This window comes from Anser anser (assembly GCF_964211835.1).
Source record: "Anser anser genome assembly, chromosome: 13".
NCBI lineage: Eukaryota > Metazoa > Chordata > Aves > Anseriformes > Anatidae > Anser > Anser anser.
In genome coordinates this window covers 23,659,036-23,671,739 of record NC_139734.1, presented here as the reverse complement: position 1 = coordinate 23,671,739, position 12,704 = coordinate 23,659,036, and the positions used below count along the sequence as shown (strand labels likewise).

The window sequence follows — 12,704 nt, the reverse complement described above, 5'->3', positions numbered from 1 at the left end:
CGTGATGGACACACAAACAGTACAGCTCCTTGCAGAGGACTCAAACACAGAGACGAGAGCCAGAAAAAAAAAAACCACCCTCAGGTCCACAAATACCAAAAGGCCATGAATGCACAGCAGCCCCAACAGGGGTAATCACAGACTTACCCTTTACAGATGAGAACGGTGACCCTGCTCAGTCTCTCCGTAATACTGCACTTATGCGGTCAAGCCCCTTCTGGTGCGTTCTGAGGCTCCTTGTGAAGCCTCTGGACAGTTATGCAAATGGCTTGATATACCTAGAGATTAAAAGATAACTCAAAAAAAAAGGAACCGTACCCCACCAATTCCCAAAAACAAGTTGGCCAGCAACACCTCCTAAGCACACCTCTATTACGTGAATTCCAAGCACTTAAAAATCTAGAAGGCTGCAACGTCACAAACCACAGGCAAAAGCTCCAAAACTATAACAAACTGTCCCTAACCCTGAAAAAGACTACCCCTTACAGGCCTACTGCTGCTCTTTTCAGACACATGCTTACACAGGGAGCTTCGATGATACTTATCTCCTAAACCCTGCTCCATCACTTTGCCACCAAGGTTGTAACTTTGATAATATTTGACGTATAATATTTGACATACAGGCAAAGACTCACAAGTAAGCCCCGCAATTCGGCAAAAATCATAAGGGACCCAGAACCACAAAGTAAACACACAAAGTAACACTGCCATCCTATCCGTAAACACGCTATAACAATTACTCACCTGAAGAAGAGCTGCATGCAATACAGGCACCTATTACTAGATTGGTTTACTCTAACAGATCCTACTAGTTGTTACCTCACAAAGATGGGCGTACGGGTCTCTACTTGGAAACGCATCAGCCCATAGACTCTTAACCACCTAAAGAAACCTCCAACTCACTGAAGGAAAAACAAAGCATCTACTCTAAAGTGCAGCCCAAGCAGAATGAGCTCTCTGATGGGATGCCTGTGACTCAATGACCACTAGGCCCTCTCTGGAACCCAAAGCCAATCACCTGGGAAAGGGGAGGGGCAAAACACAAGAAAGGAGAAAGAGGAGAAGCAGCAGCTGTGGTTTATTTTTTTTTTTGCTTCAGCTTTGATTATTGAAAGCTTTTCTCCTCTACAACTCCTGTCTCAGGAACCAAACAGCATTCCAGTGACCTGCTTTGCTCCTATTCTAAAGACTATCACAGCCCACCTTGCCTGTGGCACCTGATAAGCAGAAGAGAAGGCAACCACAGCAATAAAAGCCACTGCACCTTCAGGACAGTTACTCTCATCCCCTCCTTTACCTCAGCCACTTACCTACCCCACAGGGCAGATGCTTCCACCCGTTCTCTGAAGCCACCTAGAGCACCTCTAAAAGAGAAACTGGAATTTTACTCTATTTGATGTAGTAAAGTAAGTGCAGCGACAACCGCACCCCAAAAATAACAGCTACCTCTGTTCATCACTCACCAGCGTCACTCCAGAGGTAGCTCGGGTCGTGACGTCCTGTACTGCACACTGCGTTTCAGCCTGAACAAAGGAAAACACAGTCAGAAGATAAACATTCAGCTGACAGCATTAGCACCCATCCCTCAACAACAGAAGTCACCCCATATTTAATGTTTTCATTTCAAAACAGCAGTCCACTTGCCTCTGTACCTGCAAGTTAGATCCAAGCTCGAAAGGAACGGCCACCATCACCCATGTGCCACCTGGGAACACAGAAGGACAAAATGACCACTGTGCTTGCAAGCCACCACCTGCCACACTGCTGCTCTGTCCCAAACAGCCTCACCTCAGATCCTCAGAGGGAAACACCTGAACATCTTCCCCTGTGGTGGTTTTACAGGGGTAGGCGACCGAGCTCCACCAAAACCGCTCTCTCACTCTCCCTCCTCTAAGAAGGACAGGGAGAAAATACAAGGAAAAAGGGCCCAAGGGTTGAGATAAGGACAAGGAGATTACACAGTAGATATCGTGATAGGCAAAACACACTCAGCATAGAAAGATAGAAAGATTTATTGCTTATTACTACACAATGTAGAGAAGCGAGAAACAAACGAAAGCAACCAAAAGCACCTTCCCCCCCCAACCACCCTCTTCCACCTTCTCCCCCCCAGCGGTGCAGGTGACCGGTGTTTATGGTCAGTCTATAGCGCTTCTTTGCCACCACTCCTTCTCGGACGCCCTCATCCCCTGTGCTGTGGGGTTCCTCCCACAGGATGCAGTCCTTGGTCAACTGATCTGGCGTGGCCTTCCCACAGGCAGCAGCTCTTCCAGAACTGTTCCAGATGTAGGTCCATACCACGGGGTGCATCCCTCAGGAGCAAACTGCTCCAACCTGGGTCCCCCACGGGCAGCAGCTCCTGCCAGCTCACCTGCTCCTGCGTGGTCCCCTCTCCACGGTCTACAGGTCCGGCCTGGAATCTGCTCCGGCAAGGGTCTTCCACAGGCCGCAGCCTCCATCAGTGCAGGTCCAACTGCTCCACCGTGGCCTCCTCCACCAGCTGCAGCATGGAACCCTGCTCCACCGTGGTACTCCGTGGGCTGCAGGAGGACAGCCTGCTTCACCATGGTCCTCGCCACAGGCCGCAGGGGACTTCTGCTCCGGCACCTGGAGTACCTCTCCCCCTCCTTCTTCACTGACCTTGGCGCCTGCAAGGCTGTTCCTCACTCCTCTTGCTCTCCCAGCTGCTGCATGGACCAGCGTGTTTTTTTTTTTTTTTCCTGTCTTAAATATGCTCTCACAGACGCGCAAACAACATCACTTATTGGCTCCGCTCAGCAGCGGGGCCCTTACCTAACATGGGGCAGCTTCTAGATTCTTCGCACAGAAGCCACCCCTAGAGCCCCCTGCTACCAAAACCTTGCCACATAAACCCACTACGTCCCTTCACTTTGGTTAAGGGACGACCAGGCTGACAACACGCTCACCTTCCCCCACTGCTCCGTGACACGGGGATTTCCCTGTCCAAGACTGAACCAAGCACCTGCAGAGACGAGAGAAAAGCACACCCTGAGGCACCTCACAGCCACAGCGTACCTGTCGCAATACCTCTCTCTTCCCAGTTGCTTTACTTCAGCTGCTCGTTAGCTCGATCTAAGATAAAAGAGCCCGGGCGGCGCCGCGCGAAAAAGAGCCCGGGCGGCGCCGCGCGAAAAAGAGCCCGGGCGGCGCCGCGCGAAAAAGAGCCCGGGCGGCGCCGCGCGAAAAAGAGCCCGGGCGGCGCCGCGCGAAAAAGAGCCCGGGCGGCGCCGCGCGAAAAAGAGCCCGGGCGGCGCCGCGCGAAAAAGAGCCCGGGCGGCGCCGCGCGAAAAAGAGCCCGGGCGGCGCCGCGCGAAAAAGAGCCCGGGCGGCGCCGCGCGAAAAAGAGCCCGGGCGGCGCCGCGCGAAAAAGAGCCCGGGCGGCGCCGCGCGAAAAAGAGCCCGGGCGGCGCCGCGCGAAAAAGAGCCCGGGCGGCGCCGCGCGAAAAAGAGCCCGGGCGGCGCCGCGCGAAAAAGAGCCCGGGCGGCGCCGCGCGAAAAAGAGCCCGGGCGGCGCCGCGCGAAAAAGAGCCCGGGCGGCGCCGCGCGAAAAAGAGCCCGGGCGGCGCCGCGCGAAAAAGAGCCCGGGCGGCGCCGCGCGAAAAAGAGCCCGGGCGGCGCCGCGCGAAAAAGAGCCCGGGCGGCGCCGCGCGAAAAAGAGCCCGGGCGGCGCCGCGCGAAAAAGAGCCCGGGCGGCGCCGCGCGAAAAAGAGCCCGGGCGGCGCCGCGCGAAAAAGAGCCCGGGCGGCGCCGCGCGAAAAAGAGCCCGGGCGGCGCCGCGCGAAAAAGAGCCCGGGCGGCGCCGCGCGAAAAAGAGCCCGGGCGGCGCCGCGCGAAAAAGAGCCCGGGCGGCGCCGCGCGAAAAAGAGCCCGGGCGGCGCCGCGCGAAAAAGAGCCCGGGCGGCGCCGCGCGAAAAAGAGCCCGGGCGGCGCCGCGCGAAAAAGAGCCCGGGCGGCGCCGCGCGAAAAAGAGCCCGGGCGGCGCCGCGCGAAAAAGAGCCCGGGCGGCGCCGATCACAGACCTAGCCTTTACAGATGAAAAAGGTAACTCTGATACGACCCTGCTCAGTCTCTTGGTAATACTGCGCCTACGTGGTCAAGCCTCTTGTAGTGTGTAATCAAGCTCTTTTTAGTCCTCTGGAGAGTTACGCAAGTGCCTTCATACGTCTAGAGATTCAAATATAACCCAAAAACACAAGTGGATCCCACCATCCCAAAAACAAGTGAGCCAGCAACCTCTGCTAAATATCCCTCTAGTAAGTGATTTCCAAGCACTTAAAATCTAGAAATCCATAGACTCCAACCTGCCCAAAGAACCCTGCAACTGACTGAAGGAAAAACAAAGCACTTACCCCAAAGAGCAGCCCAGGCACAATGAACTCCCTAATGGCATACCTGGGGCTCATATACCACTTGGCCCAGCCCAGCACCCAAACCCAATCACCTGGGAAAGGGGAGGGGCAAAGCACAAGAAAGTAGAAAGAGCACAAGCAGCAGCAGCTGTGGGTTTTTTTTGTGTTTTTTTTTTGTTGTTGTTTGTTTGTTTTAAATCTGGTTTAGCTCAACAGCATGCAGACTGCAGACAAGACAACTGGGGTGTTTCTAGAAGCAACAATACCCATGCTTTTGCTGCAGCTTTGAATATTGAAAGAACAATACGACCAAACAACTGAAATTTTTTCAGCTGGAATTAGCTCAAACCTTTCTTTACATAGAAAGAAAAATCTGGGAACATAACAGATCACACGCCAAAACAAAAAAAAAAATCAATTCCATGTAATAACATCACTCGCAGGAAAAATCACGTACTTGAGTAGGCTATCTGAAAACCAAAAGGCTATGCTGATGGGTCAAAACACACTACAGGACAACGGAGCCTGGCCCTCTGCTGCACCAGCTTAAAACTCATCCCTACACTCACCAAGGTGCAACCCCAACCCAAACACAGACACATCATTTCAGCCTCAACACAGTTTTGGAAACTGCTGGAAAGCAGGCTTCATCCTCAGCGAGGCGTGCTCAGGCTCCACGGCATGGGGCTTCAGGCACCGCTTCACCTACTGAAGCAGACCACCATCAGGAGCTGCCACGCCAGACCACCTTTTTCCTCTGCAACACCTTTCTCAGGAACCAAACAGCATTCCAGTGACCTGCTTTGCTCCTATTCCAAAGACTATCACAGCCCACCTTGCCTGTGGCACCTGATAAGCAGAAGAGAAGGCAACCACAGCAATAAAAGCCACAGCACCCTCAGGACAGTTACTCTCATCCCCTCCTTTACCTCAGCCGCTTACCTACCCCACAGGGCAGATGCTTCCACCCATTCTCTGAAGCCACCTAGAGCACCTCTAAAAGAGAAACTGGAATTTTACTCTATTTGATATAGTTAAAAAAACTGCAGCGACAACCGCACCCCAAAAATAACAGCTACCTCTGTTCATCACTCACCAGAGTCACTCCAGAGGTAGCTCGGGTCGTGACGTCCTGTACTGCACACTGCGTTTCAGCCTGAACAAAGGAAAACACAGTCAGAAGACAAACATTCAGCTGACAGCATTAGCACCCATCCCTCAACAACAGAAGTCACCCCATATTTAATGTTTTCGTTTCAAATAGCAGTCCACTTGCCTCTGTACCTGCAAGTTAGATCCAAGCTCGAAAGGAACGGCCACCATCACCCATGCCACCTGGGAACACAGAAGGACAAAATGACCGCTGTGCTTGCAAGCCTCCACCTGCCACGCTGCTCCTCTGTCCCAAACAGCCTCACCTCAGACCCTCAGAGGGAAACACCCTGAATGTCTTCCCTTTGGTTCAGATAAGGGATCACCAGGCTGATAGAACTCTCACCTTCCCTCACTGCTCCGTGACACGGGGATTTCCCTGTCCAAGACTGCACAAAGCCCCTGCAGAGACAAGAGAAAAGCACACCCTGAGGCACCTCACAGCCACAGCGTACCTGCTGCAATACCTCTCTCTTCCCAGCTCCTTTGCTTCAGCTGCTCACCAGCTCGAACTGAGATTCTTCGCTCACAGCGCCGCGGCAAACTCTGCCCGGGCCACACAACACACACTGCACAAGCTACATTGTTTAAGACACACGAGCTGGAACGTTCCTGCCCAACAATCAGTGGCATCGCACAGGAAGGATGCCGCACGCTCCTAGAAACCAAACCTACCAGTCCTGAACAGCTCCCCTGCCAGACAATTCCCCACCTCCTCCTGCCAACCACGCTCAGCACACACACTACTTGGCCTTAAAAAAAAAAAAAGTAAGAACATACACACACAAAAAAAACAACTGAGCTCCACAAATGCCAAAAAGCCATGCACACACAGCAGCCCCAGCAGGGGTAATCACAGACTTACCCTTTAGAGATGGTAAAGGTAACTCTGCTACGACCCTGCTCAGTGTCTTGGTAATACTGCGCCTACGTGGTCAAGCCTCTTGTAGTGTGTAATCAAGCTCTTTTTAGTCCTCTGGAGAGTTACACAAGTGTGTAGAGATTCAAATATAACCCAAAAACACAAGTGGATCCCACCATCCCAAAAACAAGTGAGCCAGCAACCTCTGCTAAATATCCCTCTAGTAAGTGATTTCCAAGCACTTAAAATCTAGAAATCCATAGACTCCAACCTGCCCAAAGAACCCTGCAACTGACTGAAGGAAAAACAAAGCACTTACCCCAAAGAGCAGCCCAGGCACAATGAACTCCCTAATGGCATACCTGGGGCTCATATACCATTTGGCCCAGCCCAGCACCCAAACCCAATCACCTGGGAAAGGGGAGGGGCAAAGCACAAGAAAGTAGAAAGAGCACAAGCAGCAGCAGCTGTGTTTTTTTTTTTTTTTTTAAATCTGGTTTAGCTCAACAGCATGCAGACTGCAGACAAGACAACTGGGGTGTTTCTAGAAGCAACAATACCCATGCTTTTGCTGCAGCTTTGAATATTGAAAGAACAATACGACCAAGCAACTGAAATTTTTTCAGCTGGAATTAGCTCAAACCTTTCTTTACATAGAAAGAAAAATCTGGGAGCATAACAGATCACTCATCAAAAAAAAAAATCACCAATTCCATGTAATAACATCACTCGCAGAAAAATTCACGTACTTGAGTAGGCTATCTGAAAACCAAAAGGCTATGCTGATGGGTCAAAACACACTACAGGACAATGGAGCCTGGCCCTCTGCTGCACCAGCTTAAATCCTATCCCTACACTCACCAAGGTGCAACCCCAACCCAAACACAGACACACCATTTCAGCCTCAACACAGTTTTGGAAACTGCTGGAAAGCAGGCTTCATCCTCAGCGAGGCGTACTCAGGCTCCACGGCATGGGGCTTCAGGCACCGCTTCACCTACTGAAGCAGACCACCATCAGGAGCTGCCACGCCAGACCACCTTTTTCCTCTGCAACACCTTTCTCAGGAACCAAACAGCATTCCAGTGACCTGCTTTGCTCCTTTTCCAAAGACTACCACAGTCCGCCTTGCCTGTGGCACCTGATAAGCAGAAGAGAAAGCAACCACAGCAGCACAAGCCACAGCACCCTCAGGACAGTTACTCTCATCCCCTCCTTTACCTCAGCCGCTTACCTACCCCACAGGGCAGATGCTTCCACCCGTTCTCTGAAGCCACCTAGAGCACCTCCAAAAGAGAAACTGGAATTTTACTCTAATTGATGTAGTAAACTAACTGCAGTGATGGGCACGAAAATGTGCCCAGATGGCAGCAATCACAGACTTACCCTTTACAGATGAAAAAGGGGACCCTGCTCAGTCTCTTGGTAATACTACCGTGCTTATGCGGTCGAGGAACCGTACCCCACCATTTCTTAAAAACGGGTTAGCCGGCAACACCTCCTAAGCACGCCTCTATTACCTGAATTCCAAGCACTGAAAATCTAGAAGGCTGCAACGTCTAAAGACTCTACAGCCACACAAACCACAGGCAAAAGCTCCAAAACTATAACAAACTGTCCCTAACCCTGAAAAAGACTACCCCTTACAGGCCTACTGCTGCTCTTTTCAGACACATGCTTACACAGGGAGCTTCGATGATACTTATCTCCTAAACCCTGCTCCATCACTTTGCCACCAAGGTTGTAACTTTGATAATATTTGACGTATAATATTTGACATACAGGCAAAGACTCACAAGTAAGCCCCGCAATTCGGCAAAAATCATAAGGGACCCAGAACCACAAAGTAAACACACAAAGTAACACTGCCATCCTATCCGTAAACACGCTATAACAATTACTCACCTGAAGAAGAGCTGCATGCAATACAGGCACCTATTACTAGATTGGTTTACTCTAACAGATCCTACTAGTTGTTACCTCACAAAGATGGGCGTACGGGTCTCTACTTGGAAACGCATCAGCCCATAGACTCTTAACCACCTAAAGAAACCTCCAACTCACTGAAGGAAAAACAAAGCATCTACTCTAAAGTGCAGCCCAAGCAGAATGAGCTCTCTGATGGGATGCCTGTGACTCAATGACCACTAGGCCCTCCCTGGAACCCAAAGCCAATCACCTGGGAAAGGGGAGGGGCAAAACACAAGAAAGGAGAAAGAGGAGAAGCAGCAGCTGTGGTTTATTTTTTTTTTGCTTCAGCTTTGATTATTGAAAGCTTTTCTCCTCTACAACTCCTGTCTCAGGAACCAAACAGCATTCCAGTGACCTGCTTTGCTCCTATTCCAAAGACTATCACAGCCCACCTTGCCTGTGGCACCTGATAAGCAGAAGAGAAGGCAACCACAGTAATAAAAGCCACTGCACCCTCAGGACAGTTACTCTCATCCCCTCCTTTACCTCAGCCGCTTACCTACCCCACAGGGCAGATGCTTCCACCCGTTCTCTGAAGCCACCTAGAGCACCTCTAAAAGAGAAACTGGAATTTTACTCTATTTGATATAGTTAAAAAAACTGCAGCGACAACCGCACCCCAAAAATAACAGCTACCTCTGTTCATCACTCACCAGAGTCACTCCAGAGGTAGCTCGGGTCGTGACGTCCTGTACTGCACACTGCGTTTCAGCCTGAACAAAGGAAAACACAGTCAGAAGACAAACATTCAGCTGACAGCATTAGCACCCATCCCTCAACAACAGAAGTCACCCCATATTTAATGGTTTCGTTTCAAAACAACAGTCCACTTGCCTCTGTACCTGCAAGTTAGATCCAAGCTCGAAAGGAACGGCCACCATCACCCATGCCACCTGGGAACACAGAAGGACAAAAGGACCGCTGTGCTTGCAAGCCTCCACCTGCCACGCTGCTCCTCTGTCCCAAACAGCCTCACCTCAGACCCTCAGAGGGAAACACCTGAATGTCTTCCCTTCGCTTCAGATCAGGGATCACCAGGCTGATAAAACTCTCACCTTCCCTCATTGTTCTGTGACACGGGCATTTCCCCGTCCAAGACTTCATGAAGCCCCTGCAGAGACAAGAGAAAAGCACACCCTGAGGCACCTCACAGCCACAGCGTACCTGCTGCAATACCTCTCTCTTCCCAGCTCCTTTGCTTCAGCTGCTCACCAGCTCGAACTGAGATTCTTCGCTCACAGCGCCGCGGCAAACTCTGCCCGGGCCACACAACACACACTGCACAAGCTACATTGTTTAAGACACACGAGCTGGAACATTCCTGCCCAACAATCAGCGGCATCGCACAGGAAGGATGCCGCACGCTCCTAGAAACCAAACCTACCAGTCCTGAACAGCTCCCCTGCCAGACAATTCCCCACCTCCTCCTGCCAACCACGCTCAGCACACACACTATTTGGCTCTCAAAAGAAAAAAAAAAAGAACATACACACACAAAAAAAACAACTGAGCTCCACAAATGCCAAAAAGCCATGAACACACAGCAGCCCCAGCAGGGCTAATCACAGACTTACCCTTTATAGATGAAAAAGGTAACTCTGATACGACCCTGCTCAGTCTCTTGGTAATACTGCGCCTACGTGGTCAAGCCTCTTGTAGTGTGTAATCAAGCTCTTTTTAGTCCTCTGGAGAGTTACACAAGTGCCTTCATACGTCTAGAGATTCAAATATAACCCAAAAACACAAGTGGATCCCACCATCCCAAAAACAAGTGAGCCAGCAACCTCTGCTAAATATCCCTCTAGTAAGTGATTTCCAAGCACTTAAAATCTAGAAATCCATAGACTCCAACCTGCCCAAAGAACCCTGCAACTGACTGAAGGAAAAACAAAGCACTTACCCCAAAGAGCAGCCCAGGCACAATGAACTCCCTAATGGCATACCTGGGGCTCATATACCATTTGGCCCTGCCCAGCACCCAAACCCAATCACCTGGGAAAGGGGAGGGGCAAAGCACAAGAAAGTAGAAAGAGCACAAGCAGCAGCAGCTGTGGTGGTTTCTTTCTTGTTTCTGTTTACTGTGTTGTTGTTTTTTTTTAAATCTGGTTTAGCTCAACAGCATGCAGACTGCAGACAAGACAACTGGGGTGTTTCTAGAAGCAACAATACCCATGCTTTTGCTGCAGCTTTGAATATTGAAAGGACAATATGACCAAGCAAGTAACTGAAGTTTTTTTCAACTGCAAGCAGCTTAAACCGTTGTTTTTATACAGGAAGAAAAATCTAGGAGCATAACGGATTACACACCAGAAAAAAAGATCAATTCCATGTAATAACATCACTCGCAGCATAAATCACGTACTTGAGTAGGCTATCTGAAAACCAGAAGGCTATGCTGATGGGTCAAAACACACTACAGGACAATGGAGCCTGGCCCTCTGCTGCACCAGCTTAAATCCTATCCCTACACTCACCAAGGTGCAACCCCAACCCAAACGCAGACACACGGGATGGGGCTTCAGGCACCGCTTCACCTACTGAAGAAGACCACCATCAGGAGCTGCCACGCCAGACCACCTTTTTCCTCTGCAACACCTTTCTCAGGAACCAAACAGCATTCCAGTGACCTGCTTTGCTCCTTTTCCAAAGACTACCACAGTCCGCCTTGCCTGTGGCACCTGATAAGCAGAAGAGAAAGGAACCACAGCAGCAAAAGCCACAGCACCCCTAGGACAGTTACTCTCAACCGCTCTTTTACTTCACCCACTCACCTAACCCCCAAGGCAGATGTTTCCATCTGGTCTCAAGCCACCTAGAGCACCTCTAAAAGGCAAAATGGATTTTTATTCTACTTTTTGTAATAACTTAACTGCAGTGACAACCGCACCCCAAAAATAACTGCTACCTCTGTTCATTGCTCACCTTGCCTGAGGTAGCTCAGGTCGCAACGTCCTGTATTGCGCACTGCATTTCAGCTTGAACAAAGGAAAACACGGTCAAAAGATAAACATTCAGCTGCCAGCATTACCACCCACCCTTCAACACCACAGGTGACCCTATATTTAATTTTATCATTTCAAAAGACCAGTCCACTTGCCTCTGTACCTGGAAAGTAGATCCAAGCTCAAACGCGGCCACCTGCAAGGCCGGGGGGGGGCATTTGGCAGCCACCTGCAAGGTGGGGGGGCACCTGGCAGCTTTGCTCTAACAGACCCTTCTAGTTACCTCAAAAAGATGGGCTTACCGGTCTCAATTTGAAATGCATCAGTCCATAGGCTCTGACCCACCTAAAGAACCCTGCAACTGAGTGAAGGAAAAACAAAGCCCCTACCCCCAAAGAGCAGCCCAGGCAGAATGCCTGCCCTAATCATGTGGAAAATGGGAGGGGCCGTGCATGAGAAGAGATAAAGAGAGCAGGAGGAACAGCAGCCCTGTTTTTGGTCTGGCTTAGGTCAACAGCGTGCAGAGTGCAGCACAGGCAATCAGCCTGTTTCTCCTGAAAGACTTACCTTAGCTTTGGTGAAGGAAACTGACCGGGCTGACAACCCTCTCACCTTTTTGCACCACTCCACAACATGGGGAATTCACCTCTCCACGGCTGCACGAGGGAACTGCAGAAACAAGACAAAGCACACCCTGAGGCACCTCATAACCACAGCCTACCTACCTACTGCAATACCTCTGCAATACTTATACCTCTCTTCCCAGCTGCTTTACCTCTGCTGCTCTCCATCTCCAAATCACATTCTTTTAACTGTCACGCAGAGCGGTGGTCCTCCAGGTGCCATAGAGCAGCGCCATTATTTTTTTTCTTTTTTAATTTCAGAACAGCTTCCCTTCAAAACAGCTTTCCGCTTCCCTCTGGAAATGGACAGTAGGTCAAGCCAGTCACCGAGTTGCCAACGCAGAGCTTCACAGTTCCAGAAGGTGCTCTTTCATTCGACCGATTCCTCAGAAGTGTTACCTACCACTAGCAAAAGCAATAAACAGACTGCAAACAGGCACTGCCACATTTGACAAACTTCATGTTTTTAATTTTATCATTTCAAAACAGCAGTCCGCTTGCCTTTACATCTGAAAAGGCAGATCAAACCAGTCACCAAGTTGCCGAACAAGAACTTGACAGTTCCAGAAAGTGCTGTTTCCTTTGACCGGCTCCTCCTAAGGTTTACCTACTGCTGGAAAAAAAGAAAAAAAGACTGTGCCAGCTGCCCTTAAGTACTCACCCAGAGCTTGAGTAGTCGCCCAGAGACAGACCAGATGTCTTTCCCAAAAGAGTCAGGACAATGTATTATTGCACTGTTGGACCATCACATTAGCTACCATCACTAATTGCCAGGCAGGACAGC

The 12,704-nt window shown here is 50.4% G+C and overlaps 1 protein-coding gene across 1 annotated transcript in view; it reads right to left on the bottom strand.

Annotated features, from left to right (window-relative positions):
• ZC4H2 (zinc finger C4H2-type containing) overlaps positions 1-12,704 on the bottom strand; it is a 54,614-nt gene that overhangs the window by 12,829 nt on the left and 29,081 nt on the right. Inside the window, exons 13-29 of the mRNA XM_083797338.1 lie at positions 12,073-12,533; positions 11,865-11,966; positions 11,278-11,330; positions 10,256-11,178; positions 9,930-10,070; positions 9,332-9,466; positions 9,198-9,248; positions 9,009-9,068; positions 5,869-8,908; positions 5,655-5,705; positions 5,467-5,526; positions 2,372-2,983; positions 1,789-1,890; positions 1,653-1,705; positions 1,464-1,523; positions 1,311-1,364; positions 148-278 (exon numbers count right to left, since the gene is read on the bottom strand). The gene's annotated coding sequence lies outside the window, so the exon portion shown is untranslated. The remainder of the gene's footprint in view (positions 1-147; positions 279-1,310; positions 1,365-1,463; positions 1,524-1,652; positions 1,706-1,788; positions 1,891-2,371; positions 2,984-5,466; positions 5,527-5,654; positions 5,706-5,868; positions 8,909-9,008; positions 9,069-9,197; positions 9,249-9,331; positions 9,467-9,929; positions 10,071-10,255; positions 11,179-11,277; positions 11,331-11,864; positions 11,967-12,072; positions 12,534-12,704) is intronic.